The sequence below is a fragment of the Thamnophis elegans genome, chromosome 2 (genome assembly GCF_009769535.1).
Source record: "Thamnophis elegans isolate rThaEle1 chromosome 2, rThaEle1.pri, whole genome shotgun sequence".
In the NCBI taxonomy this organism is placed as follows: Eukaryota; Metazoa; Chordata; class Lepidosauria; order Squamata; family Colubridae; genus Thamnophis; species Thamnophis elegans.
In genome coordinates, this window is record NC_045542.1 from 24,343,457 (window position 1) to 24,363,060 (window position 19,604).

Here is a 19,604-nt window from a genome sequence, read left to right on the forward strand (position 1 = left end):
GTATGTCATGCAAATGAAGCATGAACTAGAAGTAATTATTAAGTTTGGAAGGGATACTAGAAATGGAAGGGAAAAATGACTCAAGAGAGGTCACTAGACTGTTCTTTCCCAGTCTCACAGAGAAACTAGCAAGCCTGCCTTTAAACAATCACGCAAGCAGGAGTATTTGTACATATTAGGTGACCACAATTATCAAGTTGAGCACAGAACTTTACATTCTGAGGATAAGGTTCCCCTTCTCCTTTTTTAAAGCAAATTCTAGACTTCATAACTTGCTGGCAGGGGAGAGAAAAAAGAAATACCGTATTTTTGGAGTGTAAGACGCACTGGAGTATAAGACGCACCAAGGCTTTGAAAAGGCAATTTTTTTAAAAAAGTAGGTAGGTAGATAGAAGGAGACGGAGAGAGAGAGAGAAAAATACAGTAGGTAGGGAGGGTTTTTCGTGGAAACGGGCCTGTTTTTTAAAAAAAGGCATGAATAGCCTGGGGGTGGGGCTTGCAGAGTGCTCAAGGGGGCAAAAAACGGCCCCATTCTTTGTTAAAAAAATTACATGCATAGCCTTATGGAGGTTTATAGAGGGCTGCTGGGGGCTGGGGGGGAAATTGAGCAAAAAATGGCCTTTTTTTTCCTCATTTCTGCTCTCTCCAGTGCCCAGGAGCTCTCTGAAAGGCTCCATAACGCTCTGCACGGCCATTTTGGTGAAGGGGGCAGGGCTTCGGGAGGCAAAAAATGCGTGGCACGACAAAACCGCGCTACGCAAAATAGCGGAGATTAAATCGCGTCACTAAAGTCGCGACGTCATCACCGCGCGTCATCACCGCGGGGACAACAGCGCGGCGACAGAAGGGCGTTCTACATACTTTGTTCTTTCCCTCCAAAGGTAGCCCTCCTCCTCCAGGTGACAGCGGCAGTGGGCACGGGGCAAAGTGGGCTGCCCAGCAGCAGCAGCCTGCGGGAAGGGTCCAGCCCGCCGCCACCGGGCAAGCCCGCTTCGCCGGCCCCGGGAGAGCCTCAGCCACCGCCGCCGCCCGCCCTGCCTCTTCCTCCGGGGGAGGCACCGGCGGCGGAGGCCGCCCGTCCAAGGAGATGTTGTTGAGGAAGAAGAGGGCAGTCTGCCTCCGCCGGGCAAGCCCGCTTCGCCGGCCCGGGAGAGCCTCAGCCGCCGCTGCTGCTGCGTCCTCCTCTGCTTCCTGCTGCCCCCCGTGGCTGAGCTGGACCCTTCCCATGGGCTGCTGCTGCTGGGCAGCCCACTTTGCTCCGTGCCCGCTGCCGCTGTCAGCTGGAGGAGGAGGGCTACCTTTGGAGGCAAAGAACGAAGCATGTAGAATGCCCTTCTGTCACCGCGCTGTTGTCGCGGCGGTAGGGTCGTTTTTTTCTTAGCGCTTCGGATGCCGCGGATTTGCCTCCGCACTTATGTCGGCGCGGATAAGGGCATCAGGGTTTTGTGGTGGAACCAAAAAATGTTGTATTCGATGTATAAGATGCACCCAGATTTTCAGCCTCTTTTTTGAGGAAAAAAGGTGCATCTTATACTCCGAAAAATACGGTATGCACACATCACTTAAATGCTACTCTCAGGAAGGTAATATTAAGACTTTCAATATCCATTTTTTTTCCATTTTTTTTCATTTAAAGTTTATTTGTATGCCGCCCTTTTCCCTGGGGGGACTCAGGGCGGCTCACAATCAAAAGGAAGGGGGGGACAGACTTTTACATATAAGACAGTACATGATTAAAACGCAACATTCATACCATTCGGGCGGGTCATCATTTGCATAATGAATTCTTCTATTTGTACATATTAGGTGACCACAAACCATTCCAGGAAGTAACATTTCAGTAAATTTGCAAAGTTTTAGTCCCTAAACCAGGTTACTAGAAGAATTCATTATGCAAATGATGAAAAAAAATACCCAATTGAATCTGCTCAATTTATTTAGAATATAGTTAGAATTAGTTAGTTTTGAAGCATAACTTTAGTTACCTTGGTATACGTAATCATTTCAAATCATTGAATCATTTCTAATCATTTTTAGAGAATGGGCATATTGTTTGTGTAGTAGGTTTAGATTTACTAAATAAAATTACTATAAATGCTATATAATGGGCATGCTGCCATCTTTTATCTCCTTTGCCTCCCAGGTACCTGTACAAGGATGAGGTTCAATAAACTATTATCTTGATTGGAACTGATGATTTGAGAGATTGGTTGGAGGCTGCCCTGGTTATCCTTTCTTCCATCCTTGGTCTAATAGTAGGAGGGAGAAAGAAGGCTGAACTGTGTGGTATCCCTTGAGATTCTGCTTCAAAGGTAAACTCTGAGGTAATGAACCGAGCTTGGGCGCCAGGCGTTATGGAAGTCATTCCACCACAACTGGCAGCCCTTGGGGGGGAAAAAAGAGAGAACCAGGTCCTACTTTATCCCTCACTTGGCCACCCATGCAGCATGCTCTCCTGTGCCTTGAAGCTTGGCCACATCTGAGCAATGAGTAATCCCTTGCGGCCTAGCATGCATGCAGCCGTCTCCTCACCCCCCAATCCAATGTAACCAAAGCTACATGCAGAGTAGGCAAGCACCGAGGCAGAAGAGATTCTGATCTGTCCTGACAGCCTGGCCCAGTTTTCTGCTGCTGCTGCTACAACAGCTAGAGGTAAAGAGGCATCAGCTAAGGGGAATCCAAGGTCAGAGAGAAGAAAAGAGAAGAGAAGGGAAGGGAAGGGAAAGGACAACAGCTAGAGGTAAAGAGACCTCAGCTAAGGGGAACCCAAGGCCAGAGAGAAGAAAAGGAAAAGGGAGGGAAGGGGAGGAGAGGAGAGGACTGGTAAGTTGTAGAAGACTACATGAAAAGAAACAAGTACTATAAACACCCTGAGCAAATTTCATCATGAACTAAGAATGCAGATGAGTGCTTAAACAGGGATATTTTAGATTACTATTTTATGACTTGAACTCCAGAAGCAAAGCCTAGTAGGTTGCAGAGAGAGCCAGAAGAATCAGAATCTTAAATTTAAGTATGTGTGCTTAGGACGTTTCTACAACAATGCAAAATTGGTTGTGTCCCCCCTCTATACATCAATGCAGGCCACATTCGACTGGTGTTTGATTCAGGTTGCTGGAGAAGAAGGACAAAAATCCTGCATGGCTTAACTATGTAAATAAAACGAAACAGGTGCTAATATTGGTTAGATCTCTCAAGTTATTTCTGGTTAGTGGAAGACTGCTTCCAGAGATAAGCACTACTTTCAGATACAGCTAATTTTCGTTCATTAGAGTTCAATGGTATTTCTCAACTTGGTAATTTTAAGATGTGTGGATTTCAACACAGAGAACTTCTCAGTAACTATGAGCAATATTTTTTATATAATTTATCTTCAGAACTTCAATTCTGCTTTTCTGGGAACTAGCATAATGTTGTTTTCTTTCCCAACTCAAAGTAATGGAAAATACCAGATTTTTCTGCTTCTTCTGGATATCTTTCCCATGTAAAATGACATTTTGGAAGATTAAATGTAAAATTTAAGATGCCTTTGTACAGTATAATAGAGAGTGGTTGCTTTACCTGTAATAGTATTCTGAAATCAGGCAATATCTTTTTACCCAAATCAAAATAACAGCAATCAAGAAACTCTTCTTTTCCATGTAAGGTAGATTTGTTTATTTGCTTTAGTGAAGAAATAAGATTTTTACCTGGTTCAAATTAGCATGTAATTAAAAAACTCATCACCAATTTTCCAAATAGCTTGAAACCATGACTAGTGATAAGTTTGAAATTGTACAAGCAAGGACTCAGGCAATTTACAGGCAGAACAGGGACAAGCTGATTTTCCAGTAGTTAGGAGACTGCAGTGAGTGTTAATTCCTTGCCTCTCAACTTATTTAGAAAATGTTGTGCAAAATAAGCCTTTATAGGCTGATTTCCCTAAATAGCATAATCTATGTAGGTGACAGTATTCACGTGGGTTTTTTTTGGCACACAACCTGATAGGTTTTGCATAAAATATCTGCAGATTTAAGTACAGCAGGGTCATAAAATAATTCACACCAAAAGGTACCTCCTGTTTTTACGCTGAGCATAGTTAATATCCTGCCAATTGGCAAAATACAAGAAGCATCAGAATCCTGGGGCTAGATTGAAAAAATGCAGCTTTACATTCCTGTTCAGTCATAGAGTACAAGCAGTTTTGGGCAAGCTAGTTTTTCTAGGTCTGGCTTATCATCAAAGTAAGGATGAAATAGGAATGTCCAAAGCTTGCTAGATGACATTAAACTGCATTAGGAATTGAAGAAACTTGGTCCACATGTAATTCTAAGCTACAACATGGTTTGTTTGGTCCTGACTTAGCATGTTGTGATAACCATGGAAAACACCCCAGGCCTTAGCACAAGATATGAACTCACCCACTTGTCCAGTACTATCCATGTCAAGAATAGGCCACCAATTTTGGACCAGGGGACTCATCTGGAATTTTAAGAGCAAGTCCTACTGTCTCTCCCCCCACCCCCGCCCCAAGGGGTGCTACTCAACAGCCTCCTATTTGCAAAATGGCTGCTGTGGTCATCAATTAAGGGAAGACATTGTCATGAAATTACTACTTACCACCTCCAGGGTGTTCTGTGCTAAGTGACTTTGGGCCAAAAGCCACCTAACACAACGCACTTAGCAAAGACTTCAACAAAGTATTTGCAAGGTTGTCCACAGGCTTCATATGGCCTGCTGCTGCTTCACACAATCTGGCACAGTTCCTCAGGCTCTCAAGACAGAGGCCTTTCATATTATTTGATTGATTAGGTGCCATTAAGTCAGTGTTGACTCTTAGCAACCACACAAATTGATTTTCTCCATGAAGATCAAACTAGACCTTCAGGTCCCTCCATGGTGTACTTACTGCCACTATAACTGAGAACATCCACTGTGCTCCTGGTCGTCTTGTTCTTTTTCCTTCCAACTTTCCCAGCAGTACAGACTTTTCCAGAGAGCTGAGTCTTCCCATGATGTGTTTGAAGTAGGATAATTTGACCCTGGTTATTTGTGCATTGAGTGAGAATTTTGGGTTGATTGGTTTATATTATTTACTTTTAGCTAAAAATTAAAGCTCCCCCCTCCCCCACAACATTATTGTTCAAAGAACTCTCATCTCCAAGTAATTAAGATATGCATTTTATTTATTTGGTATCTTTTTAATTTTTTTCTGGTGTTATTGGATGACTTGGGGAAAATTTTAAGCTGCTACAGATGACTCAGTAAATAGAATCTAATCTCAAGTGACACTATTTTACTGCAAATCTTAATGCTATTACCATGGAAGCTCAACCCTACTTTCAACATATATTATGCAAATAATGGAAGTGCTATAAATTAAACAATTTCACTTAAAAAAAAACTCTTGGAATTCAGTTAATTCAGATGTCAAAAGAATTAATTCTACACAGAGGTGGTCAAGCTATGTGCAAAACGTCTAATTTTTGTTTTTGTGAAGTCCAAAATGTTCCATTCCCCTTTCATATCAAGCCATTTCAAGGAAAGTGGGTTCAGACATAACCTGGCATGAGATTCAGCATGGTCTGCTGAGTAAATGGAACACTCCAGAGTTCTCTAGAATGCTCTGTGCCCAAAATGCTGAGTTTTGCACATCTGCTGCAATGAGCATTTTGAGTTGTGACAGTATCATGCAATCCAGCAAGGATGGTCATATTCTAATGGCCAAAGAGGGAAGAGGAAGGAACTTTCTGAGATACTGAAAAATGCTGTGGCAAATAAGGACTGTGTCATACATATAAAACGGATAGAAAAAAAGTTATTTTGCAGGCAGGAAATCTATCAGTCAGTTCATGCTGAAAGAAATTGGTGGATGCAGCATTTATTCTTTTTCTGTAATCGGCAGGACTAGTGTTGTTCTTTTTTTTCTACTCTTTGAAACCTGAAATATTGTTCTTACCCGGAACTTTCCTGGCATTGAACAACCTCTTCTCTCAAATCTCTATCTCTCCTATGGATAGAAAGTACTTATAGTTAGGAAGAAAATGTTATATTGCTAACACCATCTATACCCGACTGCAACTTTTGCTGATTTTAGGAAGGCTCTCAATCTCGGGTTGAGGGGCTCAGGCAGATGATTTCATATCACATAATTAATAACAGAATAACAGAGTTGGAAGGGACCTTGGAAGTCTTATAGTCCAACCCCCTGCTTAGGCAGGAAACTCTATACCATTTCAGACAAATGATTATCCACTCTCTTCTTAAAAACCTCTACTGTTGGAGCATTCAATTAGCATGACATGTTTCGACCCAATTATTATATAACATGGATGGAAATCCCTACCAAATATTTGTCACAGTAGCTCCACATCTAGTGTCTAGGGAAACAATGATGTCTTGTGACCTTGATGGGGAAACACAGACCCAGTTCTATGGAATACCAGAGATAAAAAATATGCTGCTTCCTCATTGCAGTGTTTTAAGAATGCCTCATGTTTTACATTCTGCTTGTCATTCATGCAACAGAGCTTGTAAGCATGACTACCCAGCAGAAGAGCTGAACCAGCTCTTGCAATATACTCAAAACACAAATTAACTCTTCTTGTCCTCCTTGGTAGCTAAAATCCCTTGCAGGCCAATCCCCTGGGCAGCAGGTGTCTGGCAAAGTCCCAAACTCCCCTGCCCAATACAACCATCTCTATTCCCAATATCCTAAGTACATCCAGGGTGTGTCGGAGTCAGCCGACAACTGCAAAGGGCAGCCAAGGCAGCAGATGATGCCACTTGCTCAGTGCAGGATGGAAGGTGCCCCCCCCCCCCAGCCTGTTCTATCTATTACATCTGCCCGCAACATGCATGGAAACCATCTGTGACATGACAACCAGCCAGATTTGAACTGTCAATTGAGTATCAAGATGCTTCCCACCCACTCAACTCACATCTTGATTATTCAGGACATGGATTGTTTTTAAATCATCTCAATTTCAACTAGAACCCTAAATATTTCAAAACATTAACATCAGCTTATAACCTTGTATGAGATCAGCTATTTGGGCTTTGCTCAGCCTGTCAAGTCAAGGCACCAAAGTGGCAATTCTTTCTTTTCCGCTAAGTATAAATGTTATGATCCTAACATCTAAATGTATTGCTTAAGATGACAAGGCATAACTTCTATGTAGGTCAGAACACCACAAGTATTTTATCTTACAAAATTAAACACTGTGGTAACCATTTCCAGAGAAACGATTTGCAATTCTATAGGCTGGTCCCATCTTTATGTCCAGAACTCCTGATACCCCCAGCTCAGAGGCTGCTGCAAATAGTCCTCTGGAACAGTGCTAAACAGCTAGGGTAACTGTTAGCCTAACTACAACTCCAAGCACGTTTTTTGATATTATTCAGTATCTCCCTATATTGGAGCTAGAATTTTTGTAACCAGAAAGAGAGGGAAAAAGAAGGGAAAAACAATTTATTTGTCTAATAAACTTCCTGGGAAAACAGGAAACATTCCTGATAAAGCATGCTGATATGTTAGTATCATAAACTTTTTTGTTTACAAATGTGTTTATAAGGTCACATCTGATACAGTACATTTAAAGGTAATTTGAGCAGGTGATTATCCACAAAGTATCAGATTAACAATAATTCAAATACATTTTTCACAAATTACTGAAAATAAATCTTGTGTAGCTCAAAAAATGTATACTGAATTCCAAATTCTCCTATTTCGATATAGCACTGACTTTCTATTTTTCCCCCCTTGTGTTCTCTCAAGGACAGTTTCTAATCTAATCTTTATATGAACAAATAGACTGCTGCTCTGTCTACTACACTCACTTTTATTGTTTGACCAAAACATCCTCAGAAACAGATTTTTTTTAAAAAAAATAAAAAATAAAAAAAGTTTCTCTTGGGACAATGATGGTGCTTCTGGAGGCTGGAATGCATATCTTGGGAAGAAATCTTCCATTATTTAATCTAACAACCCATGATAGGCATTAAATTAAAAGCAGGGATTAAACCATGATCATTTTATGGCTGAAGAACTGACTGCAGGCCACCTTTTCACAAAGCTGAGGTAGCCACTACACCACATGCTATCTAGCAAGCAGAGTTTTGTGAAAGAATATTTGTTCCCTTGTATTCTAAGGAACAAATACTCTTTGCAGTATTCTACTAAATATTGGGTAACTAGCTGAGCCAACATTAGCAGCAATAAGTGAAATGAATATTTCTGTGATCGGTCTTCAAGCTCACATATGGGCATGAAGCAATTTTTATTCAATCCTTTATGGTAAACTGCTTAAATTCAAGAACTTTTGAGGGTTTCTAGCATGAAGTGCATCACCCTGCCAACAGAAGGGCTTATAGTCAAGGCTATGGTTTTCCCAGTTGCAATGTATGGCTGTGAAAGTTGGACCATAAGAAAGGCTGAGAGCCAAAGAATTGAAGCATTTGAACTATGGGGCAGGAGAAGAGTCCAACGAGTCTCCTGGACTGCAAGGCGATCAAACCGATCAGTCCTAGAGAAGATCAACCCTGACTGCTCTTTAGAAGGCCAGATCATGAAGATGAAACTGAAATACTTTGGCCACCTAATAGAAGGAAGGACTCCATGAAGAAGAGCCTAATGCTGGGAAAGACTGAGGGCAAAAGAAGAAAGAGATGACAGCGAATGAGATGGCTGGATGGAGTCACTGAAGCAGTCAACGTGATCTTAAATGGACTCCGGGGGATGGTAGAGGGCAGGAAAGCCTGGAGGAACGTTGTCCATGGGGTCATGATGGGTTGGACTAACAGCAACTAACAGCAACAAGAAGAAGCATGAAGTGCTTGCTTTAGATCCCGCCACAACACTTTTAGGGAGTTGATGTCTGGGTTAGTTTGTTATTTGGTCTCAAATGACAAATTGTGTAGATAATTATTTGATAAAACCCAGAAATCATACTTCTTTCAATGACGGCAAGTCATCCAGGCGTGAGAACAAAGCAATTCCGACTATAATACTATCACCTCCAGAACTAACTGCTAACAAGTAATGTACATATATTATTATGGAATCAATTTTAGTTTCACCAAACATAATCATCCATATTTAAAAAATCATATTTAATCTGTTCATAGCACATTTCTAGAAAAGTCTGGTGGGTCATCCTGGTTCTTTTTTTACTAACTTCAGATGAGGAACTACCGTATTTTTTAGAGTATAAGACACACCTTTTTCCCTCAAAAGAGGGTGAAAATCTGGGTGCATCTTATACACTGAATACAGCATTTTTGGCTTCCTGAAACCCCACCCCCCCTTTGCAAAAATGGTTGTGCATAGCCTTTAGGAGGCTTCCAGAGTGCTGCTGGTGCTGGGGAGGGCAAAAATGAGTGAAAAATGAGCTGTTTTTTGCTCGTTTTTGCCCCCCCCCCAGCCCCGGAGCACTCTATAAGCCTCCTAAAGGCTATGCATGCCAGGGTTTTTTTTTTTTTTAAAAAAAACTGGGCCCTTTTTTGTGAAAAACGGGTCATTTTTTGCTCACTTTTGCCCCCCCCAGCTCCCAGGAGCACTGTACAAGCCTCCAAAAGGCTATTCATGCCCCCTTTTTTTGACAAAAAACAAGCCCATTTAAAACTTTTTTTAAAAAAATTGCCTCTTCAAATCTTGGTGCGTCTTATACTCCGGTATGTCTTATACTCTGAAAAATACGGTAAGTGTTTCTCAATAAGCAACACTTTTTCCCTTGCTTCTCTCCCATGGATCCCATTTATATCTAGTGTTTTTTAATGGCAGAGTCATGAACAATTACTTTAGTCTTGATGAAAGAGGCCTGTAGATACCTGAACATTATTCTGGGACATTTCTGTGATTTCCTGGACAATTTTATACTGAGCTCTTGGAAAGGGTTTGATAGGATAACCAGTCTTGGGAAGACTAACTATTATTCCAAATGTTGTGCCTTTTTCAAAAGGACTTGCTTGTTTTTCTCTGAAGACGTTTCGCTTCTCATCCAAGAAGCTTCTTCAGTTCTGACTGGATGGTGGGAAATGGAAGGATTTATACTCCTTGCAGACAGCTGGTCATTTGCATTCATTTAGAGAGACATAGAGGCCACCTGGAGGTTTATCTGTGACCTCAGGGTCACCTGAGTAGTACAAATGGGTGTGGAGCCTTCTTGGAACTGCTGAAAGAATTGTGTTGTAGACTGGAGATAGATGATGTCGTATCCCTCCTCCTCTGTTGAGAGAGAACTGTTCAACCATGACCTGGATGATTGAGAATCTCCATAGATACTGTTCCAAATCTCGATTTCAAAACTATGTCTGTGACATAAAAAAATTCAATGCATTTTTCAATATTTTATCAACATTATATTTAATATTAATTGTACAACTTAAGCAATCATGTGTGCATTAACATTTTAGAAATCATATTTAACAATGACATAAGCCTTTTTTCATCTACAAAGGTTTAATTCATCTAAATCATAGTGTTAACACTTTCCAGTTTCTATTTTATAAATATCACTATAATAATCATTTATTCTACAATGAATTATTCATAATTTATAATGCTGTAAAACAACAGAAAAAACTCTATGACTGTCAGTAAGTAAAATTCTGATACTTTAAAAATAGTTTTGTAACCTCTTTTACACTAATAAACATTAATGACTTTTTATAGAGGTTTTTAAAAAGTATTTTAAGTAGAGCATAAGGTTGTTCTTAAATTTGTGTGGTGAGAATTTTATTATGATGAGAAGGGTATAAAAGGTACATAGCATTAGAGTAGAGTAGTTAGAGTTGTCCCAATGCCAGCTGGGTGACAAACAAATGTAATAAATCAATCAATCAATCCAGAGCAGGGCTACCCAAATCAACGCTAATAGTTTAATGAAGTAGTCCCACAACTGAATTCTCCTTTTAACTGAATTAGGATTTTTTTCCCACAGTAGAATGTTTTTCTGCATGTTTTTTGTTGAAAAGGTTTTTTTATTCTCTTACATACAATTATAGGTATATATTCACATAGTTGTTATTCTTCTTTACATTTGTCATTCTTATACATTTGTTATTCCATTTAAAAGGTTATAGTATACAATTTGATTTGCTTTATTTACCATCCTTTCCGCCTGTTATAATACCATTTTATTTCCCCTTTCTTTTCTCCCTCCCTCCCTCCTCTACTTCCTTCCTTCCTCCTTCCCTTACCTCTCCCCTACTCCTACTCTTCCTCTTCCCCTTCTTACCATCTATCCTTCTCTTTCTCTCCCTTCCACTTTCCTCTCCTTCCCTCTTTCTTCCTTCCCTCCTCTTCCTCTCATTCTCTCCTCCTCTCTCCCTTTCTTTTTTTGTGTGTTGTTGTTATAGGCATCTCTTTCAAATCTCAGTTTATGTTTTCTTGGGATGGTATTTCCGCAAGCCCAAATATATTTTGGTATCATTTCTTATTTCCTTACCTTCGCTAATCTATCCTAACTATTTTTTTTCCCCTTTATATCTCGCTCTTGAATATATACTTGTATATTTAGTACTTTCTTTTCTGTTTTCCCTCTCTTCCCCCCTTTTCGCATTTAATAGTGTATCATCTGGGTTCTGTATTTTTCCTTTACTTTCTTTTCTAGATTCCTTTCTCTAGCCAGTCATAAAATCTTCCCCATGTCTTGAAATACACCAATTCCTCTTTATCCTTTATTTTCAATGTCAACCTGTTCATCTCTGCAGTCTAATATTTATTTTATTATCTCTTCATCTGTTGGTAACTTATTTGATTTCCAATTTTGGGCAAATGCAATTCTTGATGCTGTAGTTACATGTATAATCAAATAAATATCTTATCTCTTATGTTTCTCTGGGAAAATACCCAATAAAAATGTCTCTGTTCTAAATTCTATTTCTTGTTGTAACATTTTCTCTAGCCATGCTCTTAATTTAATTCAGTATTTCCTTGCTTCTGCATATGTCCACCACATGTGATAAAATGAACCTGTTGCTTGTTGACATTTCCAACATTTTGCTGGGTTGTCTTTAAATATCTTTGCTAATTTTTCTGGTGACATGTGCTATCTATAAAACATTTTGTATAAGTTTTCTTTGTAAGCTGTTGAAATAGTTTATAGTTCCTTTCCCATAGTTGTTGCCACTTTTATAGCTCAATCGTGTAGCCAAAGTTCTTTGCCCAAGCTAACATTGTACCTTTAACTTCTTCTTCTAGCCTAATTCTTAATAAATACCTATATAGTTTCTTAATTATTTTTTCTTCTGTGCCCATAAGTATCTTATCCAACTCTGAGCTTCCCAGGTTAAAACCATACTCCCTTTTATCTTTTTCATATCTTGATTGTATTTGCAATCACGAAAACCAACCTATATCAATCCCTTGTCTTTCTAATTCTTGTTTTTGTTTTAGTTCCCCCCTTTCGGTTAAGATATCTTTATATCTAACAATATTCTTCATGCTACTGACATTTGGATGTGTCAATGCTTCCATTGTTGAAAGCCACATTGGTATTTCTAGCTAATGTTTCCCGTTTACTCTTTCCCATATTATTAATAATCCATTCCTTACATAATGTCTTTGGAAATAGCCATATGCCTTACTTTTACCATAGCACATAAAAGCATGCCAACCTACTTGCAAATCATGGCCCTCTGATGTTGTATTTCTTAATAAAATCCATTCTTTCATCCATTAGTACCGTTGCTTGGTAATACAATTCCCAGTTTGGTAATCCAAACCCATCTCTAGCTCTTACATCTTACAACATTTTTATATTAATCCTTGCTTTTTTGCCCTTGCCATATATATGTCCCCACTATTTTATTCATTCTTTCGAAATATTTGGTATTGTTTGAAATAAGTATAGCAGTCTTAGTAATATGTTCATCTTTATTACAGCTTTTCTTCCCATTAATGATAGTTGTAAGTTTTTCCATCGTTCCAAATCTATTTCTATTTGTTTTCTCACCTTATAATAGTTATCCTCCTTTACTGTTACACACCTTGAAGTCAATTGGATACCCAAATATTTCACTTTTTTCACCACCTGTATGTCCAGTTTCCCCATTAACTCTCTTTTCTGTTTTTCTGTTATATTTTTCACCAAGATTTTTGTTTTGTCTTTATTAATCTTCAAACCTGCTATTTCTCCATATTCTTCTATTGTTTCAACTAGTTTCGGCCCTGTTTCTATTGGATCCTCCATAATAAACAGCAAATCATTCGTGAATATTTGTAATTTATATTCTTCTTCCTTAACCCTCATACCTTTTATCTCTTTGTTTTGTCATATTTCTCTATTCAAAATCTCTAGTATCAATATAAATAATAATGGTGATAGTGGATACCCTTGTCTAGTTCCCTTTGTAATCACTACCTTTCCAGTCATGTCACCGTTTACCATTACCTTTGCTGATTATTATAAATTGTTTTAATCATATTTGTAAACCCCTCACCAAATTCCATCATTTGTAATTGCATTCTGCATGTTGAGTGACTTCCTTTATGAAGAAAATGAAAGATGATTTCCTTTCATATAGCAGTAGGATCCTCATGAAGTTCTAACAAGATTTAGTGGCCAATGTATGTAATATTCCATGACTGATATATATACAAATATAAGAATGTAGAGCATTTAGCCAAGAATAAAAAAATATTGAGATCCGGAGAAAACACCAAGAGCCAGTGTGGTGTAATGGTTAAGGCACAAGGCTAGAACTCCAGCACATGTGAGTTCTAATCCCACGTTAGGCATGAAGACAGCTTGATGGCCTTTGGCCAGTCATCCTCTCTCAGCCCTAGGCAAAAGGTAATGGCAGACCACGTCGCAAAAACCTTGTCAAAAAGCAGCAAGGACTTCTCTATGTAGATAACATGTTAAAACTTTCTCTCCCTCCATCCCTCTCTCTCTCTCCCCCCGCTCTTTTTCACACACACACATCACCTCATTTGATGTGAATTGTCCATCTATGGGTAGCAAAATCAGACATGTTGCACATGTCTTGCCATTGGAAGAATGATTATTATTAGCAGTAGAGCAGAGGTGGGCTGCTGTCAGTTCAGACCGATTCAAGTGAACTGGTACTTCCAACCAGTAGTTGGGCCTGATGCTGTCCCATCCTATATGATCGTGTTTTTGATGCCACACATATGCCGCGCAGGTGCACATTTTCGATTCTAGGCAAACCAGCTGTTACATTATGTGACACTCACCTCTGCAGTAGAGGTACTTTTGACAAGATTCGTTCCAGGGAACTGTAGGACTTTAGTAAAATAAAGTCTTAAAGGTATTATATATAAGAGCAGCTATAAACCTTTCTAAAAATATCCAGCTTTGTTAGTTGACTGCTGCAAAACCACCTTAAAGCCTAATAAAATTGGCATAGCTAAAAAAGTATTTTTGGTCATATAAGCTTTACCTTAGATGCATATCCAGAACTGGCAGATACATAAGCACACAGGTGTAGAGAGAAGAATAAAAAAGCATTCGCCGAGGCTCCTCTTTCGAAACTGAAAATCCACATCTATTTATAATGCATCTCGATGGGCAAACGGGCTTACTGGGCCTTATCATACAAACACATAATTTAATAGAAGAAAGAAAGAAGAGGCATCATGGCTCGTTGGATGGCATGCAGTTTGGGCCATCAATCAGCACCTTCCAATTAAAGGGAAACTCAATTGTTGTAGGAAATAATACAGTGGGATTTACTAACCTGATGCCATCCAGATCAGGCTATGTACTTTTACATATGTAAAAACATCTACAGTCAGCCAGCAGCTGACCCTTATCCTATTCTCATCCTTTTTTTTCTCTGCCTTTTACCTTTTCTTATCCTAGAATAGGGAGGGAGAGAAAATTTTAAACTCTGTGACTTGCATGGCTAGCTTAGGGATTTGTGCATCCACACACACAAATGTTTATATAAACATATACTACTGTCAAATTATAATATATGGTTGTCAATAAATCGATGCACGAAGTGACCTGATACTTCTAATCTTCACTAAGACCAGATACTGTTCCTTCTTAAAAAGACACCAGTATGAAAAGGAAACTTAGTTTTTTTTCTACTATCAAACCACACTGATCATTACAAAGTCACAAAAGTCATAAACATGGATTATGGCTCTTGCATTTTTCCATTTCTTCTATGATATGCTGCTAGGTTTTGGGAGGCTGAAATGGGAGAAAACTTTACTGAGAACTGTTTAGGAGTTTCCTGCCCGGTTGACTGGCTGGCAGGGTTAGAAATAAATCCTCTAGCCCCCTATAAAAGTCACAAAAAAGGTAATAATATGCTGCTTATAGCCAATTCATTTCTATTTACACTGACCGTGTTGTATAAACATTGCCTGGCCTTTGCTAGCCTTACACCGGTAGCCTCCCATCGTCCAGATCCCACAGAGTTGGCCTCCTCAGGGTGCCGTCGGCCAGACAGTGTCGGCTAGAGACCCCCAGGGGGAGAGCCTTCTCTGTGGGAGCGCCTTCCCTCTGGAATGAGCTGCCCCCGGAGCTTCGTATAATCCCCAACCTCCGGTCCTTCCGACGCGCCCTAAAAAGTTGGCTTTTCCAGCAAGCCAGCCTGGCCTGAACAAAACAAAACAAATAATTGATCACTGTTAATTTTAATTTGAATTTTTTTTAAAAAAAATGTCATTGTCAATTTTAATTGGGTTTTGGATATTCTATTTAATTTTTTTTAAACTTTTGTATTATGTGTTTCTTTTAATGTTGTACGCCTGAGTCCTTGGGAGAAGGGTGGCATATAAATCTAATAAACCTAAACCTTACACGTATGTAAAAATGTAGATTTTTTCCCCCACATTGAGACACATAAAACGTCTATCAATGGCATGCTCATTCTACAGGGCTGTCCCCCCCCCCAAAAAAAGGCATCATTAAAACCTTTTTTTTATTGCTTTCTTTAATTTCTCCCTTTGACATATTTATGCCATTGACAGTGCTTCTTTATTACATTTTGCATCCAATTGTTTTCTTTAAACAACACAGAAGCTGGCTTAAAGCACATTAAAATACCAATTAAAAATGTAAGAAAACAAGTGCAATTAGAATTAGTTGCCTTAACAGGAAAATCAATTCAATTAACAATGAAACAATTGATGAAAATAGGATTTTTTGTCATTTTCCTAAATAGTGGGAAAATAGGGGTCAAACATATTGCCTTGGGGAATGGGACAGAAGGCCATTTCTGACAGATCAGGGAATGCTCTTTTTTTAAAAAAAAAAAGTGTGTGGGGGGGAGATTCACAGCAGGAGCAACGTTCCCTCAAACAGACAGATCTTAAGCTAATTAGGGCATTAAAGGTTAAAAACCCCCACAGTATTTCAATGGGAATAGAGCCAGTTTGGTCTAATGGTTTAAGGCCCCAGACTACAAATTGAGACATCTGGAATTCTAGTCCTGCTACAGTTGTTAAGTGAATCACTATAGTTATTAAGTTAGTAATGTGGTTGTTAAATGAGTCTGGCTTCCCCAGACTGGTCACTGTATCCATCAAAAACATGAGTCAGTTGACAAGCCTCTGAATTTTGATCATGTGACCAAGGGTGATGTTGCAGAGCTCTTAGGTGTGAAAAACATTGTAAGTCACTTTTTTTCAGAGCCGTTGTAACTTTACTTCAAATGGTCACTAAACAAAGTGTTGTAAATTGAGAACTACCTGTCCATACCTTTTCCTCCCATCTTTTAATTCAGTGGTTCCCAAACTTGGCAACTTTAAGACTTGTGGACTTCAACTCCCAGAATTCTCCAGCCAGCAGAGCAGGTCTTAAAGTTGCCAAGTTTGGGAACCACTGTTTTAATTCAACAGATATTTGGCTGTTCCATGTTGTTACATATTCAAAATTCTATGCGTGAATGTTAGCAGTGAATATTTTTGTCTTCCTTTTTCCTTCCCAGTGCTAACCCGTCATGTTCAATATGATTTTGCACTTTTAAAATATATATTGCATTTTATTATTGCATTTTAATCATCTGCAGTTTTAGTGTTAACCACTTTGACACATATATTAAATATATATCAAATAAAGCCAAAATAAAGAGGGCCTATGCCATAACCTATGTTATTTCAATATAGGGTTTTTATTACTTAAGATGGTTAAAAAATAAAAGTGGAAAACAAAAGTGGAAAGTAAAAGAATGTATGGTTTGGACAAAATAATCTCCTACTGTCATAGGACTAACTATTAGTTTATGTGGATACAGAATTTATACAGAAAATATTGTTTTACATTCCCCTTTTTCTAAAAGAAAATAATATTTGACAGAACTCTTTTTTCAAAGTTCCACAGGGTCCAGTTTTGTTTTGTTTTTACAAATAAACAGAAAGGAAAAAACACTTTCTTCCTGCTTAATTTTTCCAGATTTTTCTTTTCTCAGACTTCAATTCTATAGAATGGCTTCTGAAGTCCCAAAGATCTTCTGCAAATATGCAGCCAACAATCAAAAGCTTCCCATTATCCTGAGGTAATTTTCATAAGTTACACCAGGATTCAGATCATAATCAAAACCGTTTATAATCTGCACTTTAATTTAAACTATGAGAGTGCCAGTTTCAAAATACATTGCACAAGTGTGTGTAAACTTGCACATATTATGTAATTCAGTTCTTTATTTCTTAAATGATGTTCTCTCTCTGATATTTTCCCTCCTATTTAATCTTCTGAAATGACAGCAGCTATTCTCTTCTTTCCAAGCTTGCTCTCAGAGTATTATTTTTAAAAACTGACTTAGATCATTACATTTTATGCTCAGTACTAAATGCTACACAAGCATAAAATGAGTCTAATTCAGACCCGGCAATTTTAAATGAAGATAACATATTGATTGAAAAACAAGTGTCATGCCTTCAAAAGTCTCTCCTTCCTCTCCCTTCCCCTATATCTTAACTTTTCAAACTTTGGAAATTAGGTTGTCCATTACATGCAAACTTGGAAACTTACATGCAAAATTTGGAAATAGTTCAACTGGCTTTGAACTATATAGATCTACAATACCTTGCAGACTACAATATATGATCAGACTATGGTTGCCCAGTTTAGCAATAACAAGAAGCAGCCTTTAATGAGATTCTATTACAGATGTTGGAAAAAGGTAGGCGGGACTATTCTACTATTTGATTGATAAAGTATTATTTGGATAATCATATATCATTGGAAGGAAGTGTTGAGGGGCACACAGAGCCCTGCACTGTCCCAACGTATTTATAAATGATTTGAATAAGGGATTGGAAAATATTATCAAATCTGCAGATAGCACAAAGGTGGGGAGCTTAGAGAACAATATCAAAATTCAGAAGGAACTTTACAAATTGGAACAATGGGTAGAAATAGAAAGGGCTATATTTGGGTGAGAAAAGTAAAAGGTGAGAATTATGCAGGAAACCATACTGGGTATTAGTACATGTGAAAAGGATCCAAGCATCCTGGTGGATCACAAGCTGAACATGAGACAGAAATGTGATGCAGTTGCAAAAAAAAGCAAAGGCAATCCTAAACTGCAACAAAAATAGTGTCAAAAATCAGAAGCTGCCACTGGCCCTTTCTATTCTGTACAGGTAGTTTTCGACTTACAATAATTCATTTAGTGACTGTTGAAAGTTACAACAGAAATGAAAAAAGTGACTTATAACTGTTTTTCACACTTACGACCATTGCAGCATACCCATGATCACCTGATCAGAATTCAGGCACTTGGCAACTGACTTTATGATTTATGATGGTTGCAGTATCCTAGGGTCACGATTCCCTTTTGTGACCTTCTGACAAGCAAACTCAATGGGGAAGCCAGATTCCCTTAACAACCATGTTACTAAGTTAACAACTGCAGCGATTCACTTAACAATGGTGGCAAGAAATGTGCTGTGGCCCGCCAGCACATTTCCAAGCTAGATAAGGTCTGTGGTCATAAATTCACCTTTGAAAAACTGTTTACCAGGTCTTTGTGAATGCGAGTGAGAGGAATTCACGTTCGTTTAATAAAAGGGATTTTGTTGTATCTGCTTCGTGCTTTTTGGGAAAGCCTAGGTCAGAACAAAATATCATAAAATGAGACAAAACTCACTTAACAAATGTTTCACTTGGCAACATAAATTTTGTGTTCAGTTATGGTTATAAGTGAAGGACTTCCTGCATATATCAGTTTACACTAAGAACATTCCATCCAGTTTGGAGGACACCGTTTAAGGAGGATATTTACAAACTGGAACATATCCAGAGAAGAACAACCAAGATGATAAGGGATTTGGAAAAAAACATTTACAAAGAATGGTTGAAGATGTTGGGTATATTTAGTGTGAAGAAGGTTATGGATAGTCATATTAGCTCTCTTCAAGAAGGGCTTTCCTACAGAAGAGGGAACAGATCTGTTCAGAGGAGACAGCTGGTCATCAGGATAATTTTTCTAATGATAAGAGCTGTTCAATAATGAAACGGTCTGTCTTTATAACTTCTCCAGTGTTTCTAAATAGAGGCTGGATGGCCATGTACGGGGCATGAAGTATTATTGGAATCCTACACTGGGCATATAGTTGGGCTAGATTATTTCCAATTCTTACATACTATGACTCTAAAAAATCTTGGGATTTTTGTACTACAGGGGAAAAAAATCAATTT